This window comes from Peromyscus californicus, unplaced genomic scaffold, assembly GCF_007827085.1.
Source record: "Peromyscus californicus insignis strain IS unplaced genomic scaffold, ASM782708v3 Scaffold_3__1_contigs__length_106647218, whole genome shotgun sequence".
Classification (NCBI taxonomy): Eukaryota; Metazoa; Chordata; class Mammalia; order Rodentia; family Cricetidae; genus Peromyscus; species Peromyscus californicus.
Genome location: NW_026294551.1, coordinates 69,823,844 through 69,842,140, shown reverse-complemented (window position 1 = coordinate 69,842,140; position 18,297 = coordinate 69,823,844).

Below are 18,297 nucleotides of genomic sequence, written 5' to 3'. Positions count from 1 at the left end.
TGTGTGTACCCCAAGTTGGTATGGACCTTGCAAAGCCAGTGCCTCAGTGTTCTGAGTGCTAGATTATAGGTGTGTACCAGTAGGGTTGCCAAAAAATAGCCCATTTTAACATAGGACTTCAGGGTTGGGGATTTCGCTCAGTGGTAGAGTGCTTAGCAAGCACAAGGCCCTGGGCTCAGTCCTCAGCTGGGGCGGGGGGAAGCATAGGACTTCAGGAATAAACCCCCAGGAAAACACAAAGAAGGAAAAAATACCACCAGAAATGACCATTAACGTTTTAAAATAATTTCTTCCACTATGTATGCATATGTCTGTTATGTTTTAAAGTAAAAAGGCAAAGTACGAACTATACTGAGGCATTAAGTATGGAACCCAAGGCCTCCCAAAGGCCTGACTACACCATCGCACCTCCAGCCCAAGCTGTTTTTAAAACTTCAGTTATATCACAAATATTTATTGAGGACGTAACTTGTGCAGGACCTTTTCAGGCTTCGATATATGTTAGGAGAGATAAAAGCTTCGGCCTAGCAGAGTTCATTTATCAGGAGGAAACACGAGTGAGAAAGCTGTGTAATATGCTATGTGAGTTATAGCACACACTACAAATACTATAGGAAACAGAGCGTGGTCAGACTCAACAGGGACAGGTTGGGAGTCTGAGCCGGGCAGTCTGGGCAGGATTCATGGATTCAAGGTGAAACTGGGAGACAGCGTCAGGTTAGGGAGTTATGCAGATGGGAAAGAGCTTTTTCAGTGGAGGAAGCCGGCAGGGTGGGGGTGGGGCTGCTTGTTTCACGGTTGTTGTTTTCAACTTTAATTTATGTGTGCACACGTGGCGGGCACAGGCATGCCACGGTGCAGAAATGGAGGTCAGAGACTTCATCCAGGGCCTGTCTCCTTTCACCGTGTGGATTCTGAGAGGACAACTCGGCTCAGCCACCTTGGTGTTGTGTTTGTTTTCTGAGAAACTCTCTCATATGACTCCCGCACAAGGCCTCAAACTCCTGCAGAGGCTGTCCTTAAACTCTGCTTTCACCTCCTAAACGCTGAGATTACAGGCTTTGACACTGTACCAGCCTTGTGTGTGTGTGTGTGTGTGTGTGTGTGTGTGTGTGTGTGTATCCAACTGGAATATATGTATTCCCAGATTGTCCTGAAACTCACAGTCCTCCTGCATTACCTGTCTAAGTGCTGGGATCACAGGTGTGTGCCATTAGGCTGGGGGTTTCTTGTTTTTGTTTTTTTTTGTTTTTTGTTTTTTTTTTAAAGATTTATTTATTTATTATGTATACAGTATTCTGCCTACATGTGTCCTTGCAGGCCAGAAGAGGGCACCAGATCTCATTACAGGTGGTTGTGAGCCACCATGTGGTTGCTGGGAATTGAACTCAGGACCTTTGGAAGAGCAGTCAGTGCTCTTAACCTCTGAGCCATCTCTCCAGCCCTTGTTTTTGTTTTTGAGACTAGGTCTCGCTATGTAACCCTAACTGAAACTTACTATGTAGACCAGGCTAGCCCAAACTTATAGAGATCCACCTGCCTCTGCCAATACCTGAGTGCTGGGAATTAAAGGTATGTGCCATTAGGCCTGGTCCACTATGCTGGTTGTTAGAGTAGTTTGAGTAGTATCTTTTTTTTTTTTTTTTTTTTTTTTGAGACAGGCTTTCTCTGTGCCCTGGCAGTCCTGGAACACGATTTGTAGTCCAGGATGGCCTTGAACAGAGATATCTGTCTGCTTCTGCTCCAGAGTGCTGGGATTAAAGGCATGTACCATCATGCCCGGCTAGTTTTGTTTTGTTTATGTGCATTGGTGTTTGCCTGCACATATGTCTGTGTTAAAGTGCCAAATCCCTGAAACTGGAGTTACAGACAGCTGTGAGCTGCCATGTGGATGCTGAGAATTGAACCTGGGTCCTCTGGAAGAGCAACCAGTGCTCTTAACTGCTGAGTCATCTCTCCAGCCCTTTGTTTTTGTTTGTTTGTTTGTGTTTTGTTTTTTAACTTGAAATTTTAAATCTAACTTTATGTATATGAGTGTTTTGCCTGCCTGTATCTGTGCACCACATGCATGCCTGCTGCTAACAGAGGCATCAGCTTCTCAGGAGCTGATGTTATGGGAGGTTATGAGCTGTGTCATGTGCATGCTGGGAACTGAACTCAGGAAGAGTAGCAAATGTTCTCAACCACTGAGCCATCTCTCCAGCCCCATCATCTCCTTATTCTATGTTATAAGTATTTTCTCAGTTGTCATTTAATTTTATTTTCTGATGACATTCATTTAGACAACTAGATTTCTTTGTAATTATTGCATCTTTTCCACTGCAAATGAAAAACAGGAAAGCATCTCTACCGTGTAAAAGAACTTTAAGAACCAATATCTCCTGTATTGTCCAGCAGGAAGATTTTGTATACATTTGTTTTATCAGTTTTGTTTGTACATATGTGTGAGCACAGGCACCCTCATGCTTCTGCACGTGTGTGGATGTCAGAGGACAATTCTCAGGAGTCAGTTTTCTCCTGCCACCATGTGGGTCCCAGGGACTGAAGCTGGGTCTGCAGCCTTGGTGGCAAGCACTTTTATCCGCTGGGCCATCTTGCTAGCTGGGTCTATGTGGTTTTTGTTGTTGTTGTTTTGATTTTTTTAACCATGTTATGATACTGGGGCAGGATAAAAAGATGGGAAATTATGGGAACAAAGGAAGGGAAAGGAACCTGGAGTCTGGCTGAGGTCTCTCACCGTTGAGAATCAATAATTTCACACAATTAATATTTGATATGAAGATTGTGGACAAGGAGCTAATATTACTTTCACATATAGATATTTTGTTTTACAATAATAATGAAAAACCAGGCATGGTGTCACACACATATTTAATCCCAGCACTCTGGAGGCAGAGGCAGGCAGATTCTGAGTTTGAGGCCAGCCTGGTCTACAGAGCAAGTTCCAGGACAGTCAGGACTACACAGAGAAACCTGTCTCAAAAAAAAAAAAAAAAAAAGAAAGCAAAATGAAAACAAACAACAACAATAAATAATGAGCCAGGCTGCCTAAATGTATATGACTTAGCTAGGGCCTAGTTCTATAGTTTTTTTTTTTAACCCTTTACTTTTTTGGGGGCCCACCATCCAGCTCCCAAATAATCACAGAGAGACTTATTCTTTCTTATAAATGCCTGGCCTTAGCTTGACTTATTTCTAGCCAGCTTTTCTTAATTTGAATGACTCCGTCTACCTTTGCCTCTGAGCTTTTATCTTTCTCTATTTCTGTATATCTTTTCTTTCCTTCTTATTTGGTGTCTGGCTGGGCACCTGAGTGGCTCCCCTCCCCCTCCCCCTCCCCCTCCCCCTCCCCATCCTCCTCCTCCTTCTCTGGCTCCTCCTTCTTCTTTCTTCCCCTCCTGTTTATTCTCTCTGCCTGGCAGCCCCACGTGTTTCTCTCGCCTGCCTCTTTATTAGACCAATCAGGTGTTTCAGGCAGGCAAAGTAACACAGCTTCACAGACTTAAACAAATACAACATAAAAGAACGTAACATGCCAGGTGGTGGCGGCGCACGCCTTTAATCCCAGCACTCCGGAGGCAGAGGCAGGCGGATCTCTGTGAGTTCGAGGCCAGTCTACACTGAGAAACTACACAGAGAAACCCTGTCTTGAAAAACAAAACAAAACAATGTAACACATCTTTAATTAATATTCTACAACATAGTTTCTCTCCAAGACATTTTCTGGGACTCTTACCAGCCAGGTTTTGCTTACAGTGGAGACATCTGGTCTTACGACATTCCCGTGACCCTGTGTTCTACTAGATTGCCTGCAATCCTGTCAGGTACCCCTCAGGAACCACCTGTGATCTCATTTAGGATTCTGACAAACTCTTTAAAGGCAGTAACTTCAAAAGCCACCAGAATGGCTTATCTGACTGTTATAAAGACAATTAAATGCTATTTTTCTTTTTTTTTTTTTAACTTTTATTGATTCTTTGTGGATTTCACATCATGCATTCCAATCCCTCTGCCCTTGCAACCTCCCCCCCAAAACAAAACCAAATTTAAAAGAAAAATCAAACAAAATGAGAGAGAGAGAGAGAGAGAGAGAGAGAGAGAATCTTGTTGTGGAAACTGTAGTGTGGCCTGTTGACTCACACGGTTTACTCTTTAATCTGTTCATCTTTACTTGCAAGTGTTCATTGCCACGAGTCATTGGTCTGGCTCGTGAGGCCTCTGGCTTCTGCTACCCCACGGATACACCGATAAAGGGCTCTCGCTGGGGCTCCTCTTGCCTATCCTGTTGTTGTCCTGTGTCATGGAGATCCTGCTGTCTTGGATCTGTAGGTTCATCCCCTTCACCTGCTCCAACAGTTCACAGATGAGGTGGATGTTGGGGTGGGCCATCTCTTAGCTCTGGTTCTGGGCCTGAGTGGTAGCTGAGTTGGTCAGCCCACCAGCTTTCCCTCATCCTCACTACCCCGCTCTCCAGCACTGCCTCATCCAGCTCACCCAGTGCAGCCTGCAGCAAGGAGCGGGCCAGTGCTCCTGCCTGCTCTGCTTTTCTTCTGAGAGGCCCCGTCTTACTTAGTTTTTGTTCTGTTCTGTTCTTTGTTTTATCAACTTGACACAAGCCAGGGGCATCCGGGAGGAGGGAACTTCAGTTGAGAGACCGCCTCTATCAGATTGACTGTGGGCAAGTCTGTGGGACATTTCCTTGATTGATTGGCGAGAGCTCAGCCCGTGGTGGCGGTACTGCCCCTGGTCAAGTGGTCCTAGGGGAGCAAGCCATGGGGAGCAAGTAAGCAAGCAGCGCCCCCTGGCGTCTGCATCAGTTCCTGTCTCCAGGTTCCTATTTTGAGTTCCTGCCCTGACTTCCCTCAATGATGGAGTGTACCCTTACATATGTAAGTCAAGTAAACCTTTCCTCCCCAAGTTCCTTCTGGTCATGATCTTTATCACAGCAATAGAAAGCAGACTAAGGGACGGCCACACCTATCCTCGTGGCTGGGCCTTATTTTCTTTCTGAATATGACACTCTTCTAAACTTCCTGCTTAAAATCTATATGAAAACAACTTTAATAAGCCCCCACTCTGCCTCATCCTCCTTCATCCTGAAATTCTGCTCTGTATTGAAGTCAAAGATCTGGTGTCACTGAGCCGAGGTCCCTGAAAGATGAAGGGACTCTTCAGACGGCCTCGGGTGACAGGGTGGAGCTGTGCTGCTGATAATAGTGTAACCAGCTGTCATTTCTATCTCAATATTATCATTTCTTATTTTACTCTATTTTTTATGTCTGTGGGTGTGTTTCCTTCATGTATGTGCATCACTTGCATGATCGGTGCCCACAAAAAACAGAAGAGAACATTGGATTCTCTGGAACTGGAGCTATAGATGGTTGTGAGTAATGATGTGGGTATTAGGAATCGAACCTGGGTCCTTTGCAAGGCCGGTAACTCAGCCAGTAACTTCTGAGCCATCGCTCCTGCCCCATGTTACTTTTTCTTAAAATCTATCCCAAGTAACAGCCTAAGAAAGCCTGCTCTACTTCTCTGAGCCTCTGACACTCTGCTTTTTGTCTACAGCTGACTCCAGAAGCATCCGTTTGTCTGTCTGTGTATGTGAGGCTGCGAGCCAGGACCTCTGTGAAGAGGCTGTAATCTGCCTTGAGGAGCTTACCACTCTGTGTATCAGGGATAAGCTGCCAAGCCATTCTGCTAGCTCAGAAGATGGACCCTCCAGGTGCCTGCTGGGAGGGTGACTCTAGAGCAGTGCATGGGGAATGTGGGAAGTCCTCCCAGGAAGATGAAGATTCCAAAGGAGGACTGAAGGCCAAGTGCAAGGCAAGGCCATGCCAGTCTGTTTGCAGTTGAGGGTGTGTCCCACAGCTCCAGGAGAAGGTAGACCGGGGTGAGAACACCAACCGTGGGTGCGAGGCCTGGGGTGCGAGTTTGGACTTTATCTTGTTTGTACAGCAAGCTTTCTTCCTTCCTTTTAGTTGACTGAGTTGGAGAGACGGCTCAGTGGTGAAGAGTGCATACTGCTCTCGCAGAGGACCTGAGTTTGGTTCCCAGCACTTTTATAGGGCAGCTCACAACCACCTGTAACTCCGGTTCCCGGGGATCTGACATCTCTGGCTTCCGCAGGCGCTCACGCTCACTTGCACGCACCCACATACATCTACAGGTAATTAAAAACGAGAAGAAGGGCTGAAGGGTAGCTCAGTGGTTAAGAGCACTTGTTGCTGCTACAGAGGTTTCCAGCACTCATAACCATCTATGAGTCCAGCTTCAAGGGATCTGATGCGTTCTGCTGACCTCCATGGCCACCAGGCACGCATATGGCACATATATATACATATAGGCAAAACACTCATACCCAAATATAAAATAAATATTTTAAATAAAAATATTTTAAAAAGTAAAATATTTATATTTTATTGTTATTGTTTTGTTTTTTTACTTGAATTTATTTACTCTGTGTATGTGTGTGTGTGTGTGTGTGTGTGTGTGTGTGTGTGTAAAAGCCGTGGCATGTGAATAGAAGTCCGAGGACAATCTGCAGTAGTCAGTTCTTCCTTCCAGGAACAGAACTCAGGTTCTCAAGCTTGGCAACAAGAGCCTTTACCCCTGCCCCATCTTACAGCTTACCTGTTTGTTGTTTGCTTGTTTGTTTCTTTTGAGGCAGGGTCTCACTCTAGCCCAGGCTGACCTAGAATTTACTCTGTAGCCCAGGCTGGCCTTGAACTCGTGGTGATCCTCAGTTTCTGCTTCAGGTGTGAGTCACCACACCCAGCCTGGCTAATTATTTTCTGATTGCAGAAATCAGTATTTATGTTTTCCCAATTTGCAAGAGTTTCCACAATACAAAAAGAACAACTGGCCACGTGTTAGAGAGGCACTCAGTATTTTCCTGCTGGATTTCATGTGGGATTTATTTATTTATGGCTTGGGGACTGTGTCTCGTATAGCCCAGCTTACTCTGGAAATTGATAACCAGTGATGACAGCTAGGACGACTCGGAGAGACACTGTCACCCACCCCACACACAAATAGCCAATGATAACTTTGAACTCCCAGTGTCCTGATTTCCCTGCCTCTATCTTCCACGTGCTAGGATTACATTCACCACTGTGCTAGACTTCTACTTATGTATGTGTGTATGTATGTTTGTATGTATGTATATAGGTATGTATGTATGTATGTATTCATTCATTCATCCATCCATTCATTTTTGGTGATGCTGGGGTTCAAACTCAAGGCCTTTCACATTCAAAGCAGGTGTTCCACTGCTGAGTTACACCCCAGCTAGAGACCCTGTGCAGATGGGATGAAGCCACACATTGTTTCTTTTTATTTTATTTTATTTTTTGGGGGGGGGGGTTGAGACAGGGTCTTTCTATACAGCCCTGGCTGTTCTGGAACTCACTACAGAGACCAAGTTGGCCTTGAACTCACAGAAATCTGCCTGCCTCTGCCTCCCAATTTCTGGGATTAAAGGCATGTGCCACCGCTCTTGGCCATTTTACTTTTAAAGAAATATTTATTTTTATTTTATGTGCATGAATGTTTTGCCTGCATGTATGTATGTGTCCCACATGTGTGCAGTATCACTGGAGGCCAGAATGGGACATCAGGTCCTCTGGAACTGGAGTTACAAGTGACTGTGAGCCACCGTGTGGGTGAATCAGGGTCCTCTAGAAGATCAGCCAGTGCTCTTAACCATGGAACCATCGATCACTCCAGCCCTGTTTCTTTTTTCTTTATTTCTTAAAATATTTTTATTGTTGGGGCTGGAGAGATGGCTCAGCGGTTAAGAGGACTGGCTATTCTTCCAGAGGTCCTGAGTTCAATCCCAGCAACCACATGGTGGCTCACAACCATCTGTAATGAGATCTGGCACCCTCTTCTGGCCTGTAGGGATACGTGTAGACAGAATACTGTATACATAATAAATAAATTTTTAAAAAAAAGAAAAATTTTATTGCATTTATTTATTTGTGTGTGTGTGTGTGTGTGTGTGTGTGTGTGTGTGTGTATAAGAGCCACAGTATATGTGTGAGTGCTGAAGACAACTTGTAGGAGTCGGTCCTCTGCGTCTACCATGTGGGTCTGGAGATGGAAATCCGTCTTGGCTGCAAGCAAGCCCCTTTACCTACTGAGCCATCTCACTGGCCCCACATATCGTTTCCTAACCCAATCTTCTCCTAGACTGGTGTGATCAGTGCTGGGACATATGACAATAAGTCGTGTATGACAGCAGGTCCCCGTGGGGAACAATGAGGGGAGTGTTAGGGGAGCCAAGAGTATGCCAGAAGCAAAACTTGGATTATATTGCTTTGCTTTCATTTTTAAAGTCAGTCTTTTTTTTTTAGATTTTTGTTTCAGAAGCTACTCTGAAGACTTTTCTTGGTGTTCCCCCCCCAGCCCCGTAAATTGCTGAGGTCCTTGAAAAATCTTTCCCATGACCTCATATGTAGGGAAGCCTCAGTCAACTTGGGTGTTTGTTAGAAGCAGAACACCTGGTAGAAAGCCTGCCCGGCATGCCTAGGCCCTGGCTTCCGTCCCAGCCCCACATGAATGGGGCACAGCGGTGCATGCCTGTAATCCTAGCATTCGGGAGGTGGGGCAGGAAAGGTCAGAAGGTCAAGGTCACTCTAGGCTATATGTGAAGAGACTCTAGCCAGGCTGAGCATGGCAAACATGCCTTTGGCAGGCCTTGCCCTTCTCCCCCACTCCCTCTGCCTTGCTAAAAACTTAGATTGCATCCCTAAACCTAGCCACCAAGGTCTCTATTCCCTTATTTGGCCACTTCCTCCTCCTGAGGCTGACTACCAAGGTCCAGCTATCAAAGTATTGAAGTCCAGCAATCAAAAGCCCCCTTTGGCTCACATAATTAACATGCCCAAATTAAAATTAAACACCTCGTCCTAACACATGGTTTCCCCTTTATCTTTACAAACCGCCATTTTCCTATGGGCCACATCTGTCTCCTCTCTATCCAGAGGCAGACCTTTGTTCCCCTATGGGACAAATATCCCTCCCCAGCTGGGTGTGATGGCACACATCCTTAGTCCCAGCACTTGGGAGGCAGAATCAGACAGATCTCTGAGTTCGAGGCCAGCCTGGTCTACAGAGCGAGTTCTAGGACAGCCTAGGCTACACAGAGAAACCCTGTCTCTGTATATATATATATATATATATATATATATATATATATATATATATATATCCCTCCCCACTCTTTCTTGTTTCTGTCCTCTTCTATTCTTCTATTTCTGGTCTTTGTACCCCTGGGGCAAATAAATCTCCTCCTTGTGCTGAGAACTTAGTCTTGGGGGTCTGAGAAGATACCATTCGCTTTTAACATAGCTAGTTCAAAGCCAGCCTAGGCTGCTTGACATCCTGTTTAACAGAACAAAAGCTTGGATATTTGTTGCAGCCCCCTGCCCTAAAGGCTGGAGGGGAGCAGAGACGGTCACTGCTAAAGCCCATCAGCATTGATGTGCTTTGAACTCATCTTGACAGCGTCCCCCAGGAAGAGACAGGGGATTAGATACTGATTGAACAGGAATTGCTGCTCCAGGCAAAGCGAATTGACAGGGCTCAGCAGATGCCAGGCTTTGAGCTGCACAAAGAAGCTCACCCAAGGTCACAGATCATAACTGGCTGAGCTTGACTTGACCCACAGACTGCCTGCACTGGTTTACCATGCAAAGTTAGATCTCCGAGTCTTTAAAATCATCCTTCTAATGTCCAGTAAGTAAACTTAAGGAAAACTCCAAAGAATTAGCTTCTGTCTTCTTGGGCATCTGAATATACCCAGCTTTGATACCGTCAATGATTTGTTTCTAATTTTAGTAAATATCAGGGTGAGGAGGCTCATGGCATCATGTTCCCCAGGCTGCTTTTGAATTTTGGTGTCCCATTGCCAATGAGGCCACTGAATCGATTCATTGAGTGACTCAGCAGTTTGCCCACAGGCATTAGTTAAATCAGATACAAAAGTGTGTATTTATGGCAAGAGTAAAATTCCACACTGTGCCTTGAACATGGTGGAGGCAATAAAGAAGGCATTGTCTTCAACTCCGTGGTTTAAGCTTGGCAGCCATCCAGCTCTAACTAGTGTCAGGAGAGGAGATACTCAACCTGTGGGTCGCCACCCCTTTGGGGGGTCAAACAACCCTTTCACAGGGGTCGCATATCAGATATCCTGCGTATCAGATATTTACATTAGATTCATAACAGTAGCAAAATTACAGTTATGAAGTAGCAATGAAAACAATTTCATAGTTGAGGGTCACCACAATCTGAGGAACTGTATTAAAGGGCTGCAGCAGTAGGAACGTTGAGAACCACTGCTCTAAAGAGATCTTCATTCCCCTCCCTTTGGCTACCACACCAGTGTTAAAAATGGCTCCAAAGAATTAAAGAGTCCCCAGGAATCCCATGCTGGGGGAAAGGAAAGGGTGAAGGCCTGATGCCATCTGGATGATGACCCTGTCTCCCAGGAGGAGTTTCTGATAACTTACCAAACCACCTTGGAGACACACTGGAGCCCAGACAATGATGGGTCACTGGTGAGAGGGACCAGGCCCTGGTTAAGACTGTTTAATTATGCATGCATATACCTCTTGCCTTTAGTTTAAAATTGTCAGTACCAGAAAGATGGGCTTGGGAGGGGGTGGACACTGAACCTATGTACTTGTTCCCTTCCCGATGTGGTCACGTGGAATAAACCTCTTTCCCTACACGTCCCCGTTTCTTGTCTTTTTAATTGGTAAAGTGAGGATAGGTGGGTGACCTCTGTTTGGTGGGGGCGGGGGGAGGTCCTGCCAGGGTCTAGGCTTATACCCTGAAAATTCCAGCAGCCAGGATGGAAGACTCTCTGTAGCTGTTAAGGCCGCTTAGTTCAATAAAGGTAAAATTTAAAAGTTTGTGCTAAAGCAGAGGGTGTGATGCCCGCCATTAATCCCAGCACTCAGGAGGCAGAAGCAGGTGGAGCTCTGTGAGTTCGAAGCCAGCCTGGTCTACAGAGTGAGTTCCAGGACAGCCAGGGCTATGCAGACAAACCCTGTCTCAAAAAAACAAAGAAACAACAAACAAACCGAAATCTAATTTTTTTTTTTTTTCAAACCTCTTCAGGGACTGGTAAGATAGAGCCACAATGGATAAAGGTTCTTGGTACCAAACCTGATTACCTAAGTGGAAGTCCCAGGACCCACGTGGTGGAAGGAGAGAACTGATTCCCGCAGCTGTTCTCCACAATCGCTCTGTTACACACACATACAAAATATAAAGAAATCCAATTTGAAAATCCTTCTCAATTCAAATACATTATATAACATTAAACTCTATTATTACTTTCAACCCACACTGGCCTCTGAATTTTCTTGCCTACGCCCCGTTGAGCAGTCGTGGGCGCATTATGTTTTTGACCATGCTGTCCCTTGTCTGGGGAGTGGGGATCTCTCGCTCTGGGCCCCTTCTGCCCTCTGGTGTCTCACCAAGGCATCAGCAGCAGGGGAGTCTCAAGCTAAAAGCAAGCACTCCAGGGACTTGAGGGGGATGGGTGTCCAGCAGTGGCTGCAAAGGGACTTTGCCCAGAGAGCAAGCTGTTTTAGTCATGACTTCCTTCCGGAACAAATCATGTTTTGTTCTTGCTTACTAGCCCTGGGGAAGCGAGAGGGCCTCTCTCTCCTTTCTCCTGCCCGCAGCCTGTTGCCTGGTCTTCACTGAGGTCATAGTTCTCAATCCTAGCAACAAACATCAAGTCACATGCCCGTGTTGAAAACTCAGTTAAAAAAACAAAAGAAAAGAAAACTCAGTTTTTGCATCTTCGATTCTTTTTTTTTTTTTTTTTCTTCAGGCTGTTTCTCTGATTGGTCAGACTGGTTGCTTGGTTGCTAGGTAGGAAAGCAGGAAGCCTCAGAGCTGGGTACCCATGAGGTGATTCTTCAGATGCTGTCCTCTGCTACCCTTTCCCCCTCCTCAATCCTTTTCTGCCTGGTTAATTCTATTATATGAGGTATTTTGTCTTTGTTATTGTTTTAAAACAGGGTCTTATATGGCTCAGGCTAGCCTCAAACTTGTGATATAGCTAAGGATGGCCTTGAATTTCTGATCTTCCTGCCTCCTCCTCTCCAGTGCTGGGGTATGCACCATTATGCCTGATTTATGGGGTGCTGGATATTGAACTTAGGCTTCTTTACATGCTAGGCAAGCACTCTACCAACCGAGCTACATGTGTGTGGTAGCTACACACCAGCCTTAATGTGTGTGCTTTATTTGTATTATTTTTACTTATGTGTATGTGTGTACATCTTCGTGTGTGTGTGTGTGTGTGTGTGTGTGTGTGTGTGTGTGTGTGTGTGTGTGTGGTGTGTTTAGGTGCCCAAAGACACCAGAAGAGGGCATCAGATCCCCTGGTGCTTGAGTAGGTGGGTTGTGAGCAGTCCGATGTGGGTGCTGGGAACTGATCTCTGGTGTTCTGCAGGAGGAGCACCTGCCCTTAAAGGCTGAGCCGATTTCCCAGCCCCGTGTACTATATGAGCTTGAATGGAAAAGACTCTTCTACCCAAGCTCCCACCCCTCTGAGGGAATCTAGAGGCTTAGTTTTTCTTTCTCACGAGGCTATATCTGAATTAGGATGGGCCTAATTTGAGAGGCCTGCAGAGTGCTGTTTAACCATGGCCTTGGTTGTGAAGTGGTGCCCCTGCCTGGCCAGGCTGGATGATCCAGAGGCCAGACTGCATACTGTGACAGAGAGGTACCAATTCAAATGGGCCCTGAGATTATAGCAACTGGTGTTTGGAGACGTGAGACCTACCAACGGCATTTGCCCTTGGGACAGAGTTGTCCTGCTTTTAAAGACAGACTGGTAGACACAGTTCAATTTGTCTCCAACCTCTTTCATAGTCATAATTAACTTGCCTTCTACTTAGATGACAGACACCAGCTTGTCTTGATTCCTCTCTGTCATTCTAAGTGCTCGTTAGCGAAGAGGCCCCCATCAATCATTTGAAGTAATGGTTCAAAAGCCTGTGTCAGGTGTTGGTGGAGACTGTCTAGAAGTAGTGTGTGGAAAGAGCAGTCAGGCTGAGGTCTGTGGAGTGGGCGGTGGGGTGGAGGTCAGGCTGGCAGCAGGAGTTTACTTCCAGGTCTTGCCTCTTTCAGACTGTGAGCTAAGTAAACATTGGACAGATTTATTAAGAGCCTTCAGAGTAATCATCTGTGACGCTGAACAATGAACGAGGAACAGGAAGATGAACTCCACCCCTGAGGCTGTACAGTCTGCAGGTGAAGTCATTAATGATATTGCTTTCATTTACCTAATACACACCAAGGAGAGTCTATCAGTGCTAGATGGGTGCAGGCTGCCAATGTAGCTCAGTTAGTATAACTGGTATACTACGTAGTAGACTGGTACAGTATACTGTATAATGTAGCTCAGTTAGTATAACTGGAATACTACGTAGTAGACTGGTACAGTATACTGTATAATGTAGCTCAGTTAGTATAACTGGTATACTATGTAGTAGACTGATACAGTATACTGTATAATGTAGCTCAGTTAGTATAACTGGTATACTACATAGTAGACTGGTATAGTATACTGTATAATGTAGCTCAGTTAGTATAACTGGTATACTACGTAGTAGACTGATACAGTATACTGTATAATGTAGCTCAGTTAGTATAACTGGTATACTATGTAGTAGACTGATACAGTATACTGTATAAAGTAGCTCAGTTAGTATAACTGGTATACTATGTAGTAGATTGATACAGTATACTGTATAATGTAGCTCAGTTAGTATAACTGGAATACTACATAGTAGACTGATAAAGTATACTGTATAAAGTAGCTCAGTTAGTATAACTGGTATACTACATAGTAGACTGATACAGTATACTGATAATGTAGCTCAGTTAGTATAACTGGTATACTATGTAGTAGACTGATACAGTATACTGTATAATGTAGCTCAGTTAGTATAACTGGAATACTACATAGTAGACTGATAAAGTATACTGTATAAAGTAGCTCAGTTAGTATAACTGGTATACTACATAGTAGACTGATACAGTATACTGTATAATGTAGCTCAGTTAGTATAACTGGTATACTATGTAGTAGATTGATACAGTATACTGATAATGTAGCTCAGTTAGTATAACTGGTATACTATGTAGTAGACTGATACAGTATACTGTATAATGTAGCTCAGTTAGTATAACTGGAATACTACATAGTAGACTGGTACAGTATACTGTATAAAGTAGCTCAGTTAGTATAACTGGTATACTACATAGTAGACTGATAAAGTATACTGTATAAAGTAGCTCAGTTAGTATAACTGGTATACTATGTAGTAGATTGATACAGTATACTGATAATGTAGCTCAGTTAGTATAACTGGTATACTATGTAGTAGACTGATACAGTATACTGTATAATGTAGCTCAGTTAGTATAACTGGAATACTACATAGTAGACTGGTACAGTATACTGTATAATGTAGCTCGGTTAGTATAACCGGAATACTACGTAGTAGACTAATACCATATACCATACAGTGTAGCTCAATGAGTATAACTTTTGCCCGGTGTGCCCAAAGCCCTGGGCTCCAGCCCCGAGCTGCATGAACCGGTGTGCTGTTGAGTGCTTGCAACCTCAGCTTTCACGGTGGTGGCAGAGGCAGGAGAGAAACGGTTTAAGGCTAGCCTTGGCCACGGGAGACTCTGACTCAAAGAAAGAGGTGGTAAGACTTGTGGGGCGACTGGTGTTTTAGATCGTGGAGACACAGCTGAAGGGAACTGATACTCCTTCAAGGAAGTAAGTTAGATCTCTTGGGACTAGGTTAGTTACCCAAACCAGAGCGAAGTCTTAACAAGTGAGGTTATCCCCTCCATCTTCTGTTTTGCTATGTGGTTACTGGTTAAGGGGGTCCTCACCAGGACTCCGGCATGCTGTTTGGACCCTCTAGCTACTAGAATAGTAAGCCAAAGAAAGACCTACCCAGTCTCAGGCACCTTGTGGTAACAACAGAAACCAACACAGTGTCCAACAACTACCTCTAGTGATAAAATGGTAACAGTTTGGCATATGGTAGTAAAGTTCATCACTTTGACTTTTCATTTCAAAATGAGGTCAGGGAACACATCTTTGGCTGAGTCAGTACTAGGTTATGTTACAATAGGTGAAAATCGTTCTGGTTTCATTACTTAGAAACCTAGGAGTGGGTTCTTAGAGAGGAATATTTTTCTGAAACTTTTGCTTTGTTTTATTTTTATTTATTTATCTATATATTGGATTATTCAAGACAGGGTTTCTCTGTGTAGCCTTGTCTGTCCTGGAAATCGCTCTGTAGACCAGGCTGGCCTCAAAAACCTGCCTCTATGCTGGGATTAAAGGCCTGTGCCACTATGCCCGGCTTGTTTTGTTTGTTTGTTTGTTTGTTTGTTTGTTTGTTAAGACTGGGTCTCATGTAGCCCAGCCCAGGCTGGTCTTGAAATCTCTATAGGCGAAAATGGCCTCTGGATCACGACCCTCCTACCTGAGCCTGAGTGCTGGGGTTACAAATCAGCTCTTCCATGCTTTGCTCTGAGGATAGCTTTGAACTCCTAATCCTCCTGCTTCAACTTCCCAATTTTTCTGCAGGTAAATTTCAGAGATCAGTTGAACATAGCCTAGTCAGCAACACAAAAACCCATTAGGCCAGATATGGTGGCTTACACCGGTATCCAAGCATTCAGGAAGCTGCGGCGGGAAGATCTCCACAGGTTGAATGAAACCTTGTTCCAACATCTCTTCCTTTTCAAAAGAAAAGAAAGAACCCAGCACCTTAGCCTTGCAGGGCCCCAATTCTACACAGAATGGCAGAAGCCAGAGCAAGAAACAGAAAAAGGATATAGTGTTGGGGGTGACTGGAAAGAGGAAAGCCTCTCCCAGTTCATCTCGGGAACATGCCCCTGAGAGAGGCCATGGCCGCGCTGGTTATTTGTGTGTGGCACTGTGTTTTCTTCTTCCTTGTCCAATCTTTCCCTTCATTAGCAGTGATCATAGAATTTTCCCCGGCAAAAGAATCTTTTCATTTTCTTTTTTTTTCTTTTAGACTGGAAAAATTTGGCAAAATGTCACAATGTTCTCGTGTCCCAGGAACTCAACATCACTGGGTCTCAGAAGCTCTCCAGGGGACAGACAATAAGACCACAGTCTGCACAGAGCCTTCTGTGTGGCTTCGACAGCTGGGGTAGAAACAATCGGATTAATGTTTGCTAAAACTGGCCTTTCTTCTCCTCTTTCTCTCTTTTAAACAGCTGCTTCTTGGTGATGATTTTCCCACTCCGTCTAGTATTTCATCTAAAATTTTTTTTAACCAATATTGTTTATGTTTCCCATTAACAGAAATCGTTTCTTGGGTGAGAGAGAAGGCTCAGTGGACCTGGTAAAGGCATTTACCACTCAAGGTTGTAGACTGGGGTTCAATCTCCAGAACCACAATAAATGGAGAAAAGGTCTCCTAACAGTTGTCCTCTGACCCTACACACACACACACACACACACACACACACACACACACACACACACACACACACACACACTGGCCTTTGAATGCACACTGATAATAACAAGTAAACCTAAAATTTTCAAAGACAAGTTGTTTTTATCTCCAATCCATCTTATGTCCATTGTGCACTCCGAAGTTATAGCAGGCCAACTGGCAACCTTCTGAAAGGTATGTGTCACCAGATTCATGAAGGTGATGTTATTTGAAAACAAAAGCTATGCAGATAAAATTGAACAGAGGATTTCGGCACCAGACCGTCTTTCGTGTGGGGTTATTCTGGTTGATCCCGAATCCGGTGAGTATCCCTGTGTTAGACAGTGACCCTGGAGGTGTGGACAGATACAAGGGACAGAAGAGGGGACAGAGCAGAGAAAGGTGGGAACAGCTGACCCAGGAGTGATGCGGCCAATGGCTGCCTGGGGCTTCCGAGGGCTGCAAGGGGCAATGAAGGATTCTCTGTAGGAGACGCTGCCTTTCTGGTCTTGGGAACAGTGGACCAGAAAGAATAATAAATACTAGTTGTTTTAAGATACTCAGTGCTAGGTGTGGTGGTGCACACTTGTCACCCCAGCCCTCAGGAAGTAGAGATATAAGCAGGTTATGAGTTCAAGGCCAGATTCAGCTACATGTTGAGCGTGAGGTTAGTCTGCATTGCGTAAGACCCTAACTCAAAAATAAAATGAAATAAAAAAAAAATTTACCACAGTGTTAAGGTATCCAGATTGCAAAAAAAAAAAAAAAAAAAAAAAAAAAAAAAAAAAAAGTTTCTCTCTCTAAGAGGAATCCTTGTGCTGAGCCTGTAGGTTGGGAGTGGCTTAGGTGATTGACTGAACTGGTCCCTATTATCTCCTCCACTTGTGATGCCCACACAGTCCCAGTTCCAATCCCCCACCTTACATTGCCTGCATCCCTCAGGAGTGGTCCACAAGATAGCATCCAGGAAGTGTGACTATCCAGAGTGAAATGTGGTACCCAGTCCTTCTCCTTTATAAGAAAGCATACAAAGGGTCATTCATGACATTTCTGCCTTCTGTATTTACAGCAGTCATATAAGCAAATGCATGGGAGGGTGTGTTCAGGTTGGAGCAGCAGCCTGCAAGCCAGCTGGGCTTTGAAAGGAGGGAGAAGCCTCCTCAGAGCTGCTTATGACCAGGACCTCAAAGGGCCTGAGAAGGGAGAAGTGTGTATTGTGGGCAAAGTCCTGTGGGTCTCTGTGGCTTAAACAGCAGGAGGCTCAGATTGACAGCTCAGGGCCAAAGGGGTCGTTGAGCACAGAAATAGGTCGAAGAGAGTGTGTGGTGCTAGGCTCCTCAGGGCAGTACACATACTCCATGACTCAAACTAACCTGTCCAAGCCAACTAGCCCTCTTCTCTCTGCCCCTCCCCCAGGCTTCCCCAGTTCATGGAAGGCATTATTGGGACCTACCCAGTTCTTGCAGACCGGGCTGGATGGCATGATTCTACCTTCTCCTAGCCACACCTTCTGTTACCACCCAGCTCCCCTGCTCCTGTGCCAAGCAGTCACCGCTTTCCCTGCACCCTATCCTTTCCTATGTCTCTTCCAACCTGCCCCCGGCCCTTGGTCTGGCTCCCCTCTGCCCTAGCCTGTACCTAATACCAGAGGGCTCCACTTAGAAAACCATCTAATCCAGATGTCTGTGCAATACACTGTAGACTGGAGGGTCACAGGCCCTGAGTAATGCAGCTTTGGATGTTAATGCTGCAGGGCAGCAGCCAGGAG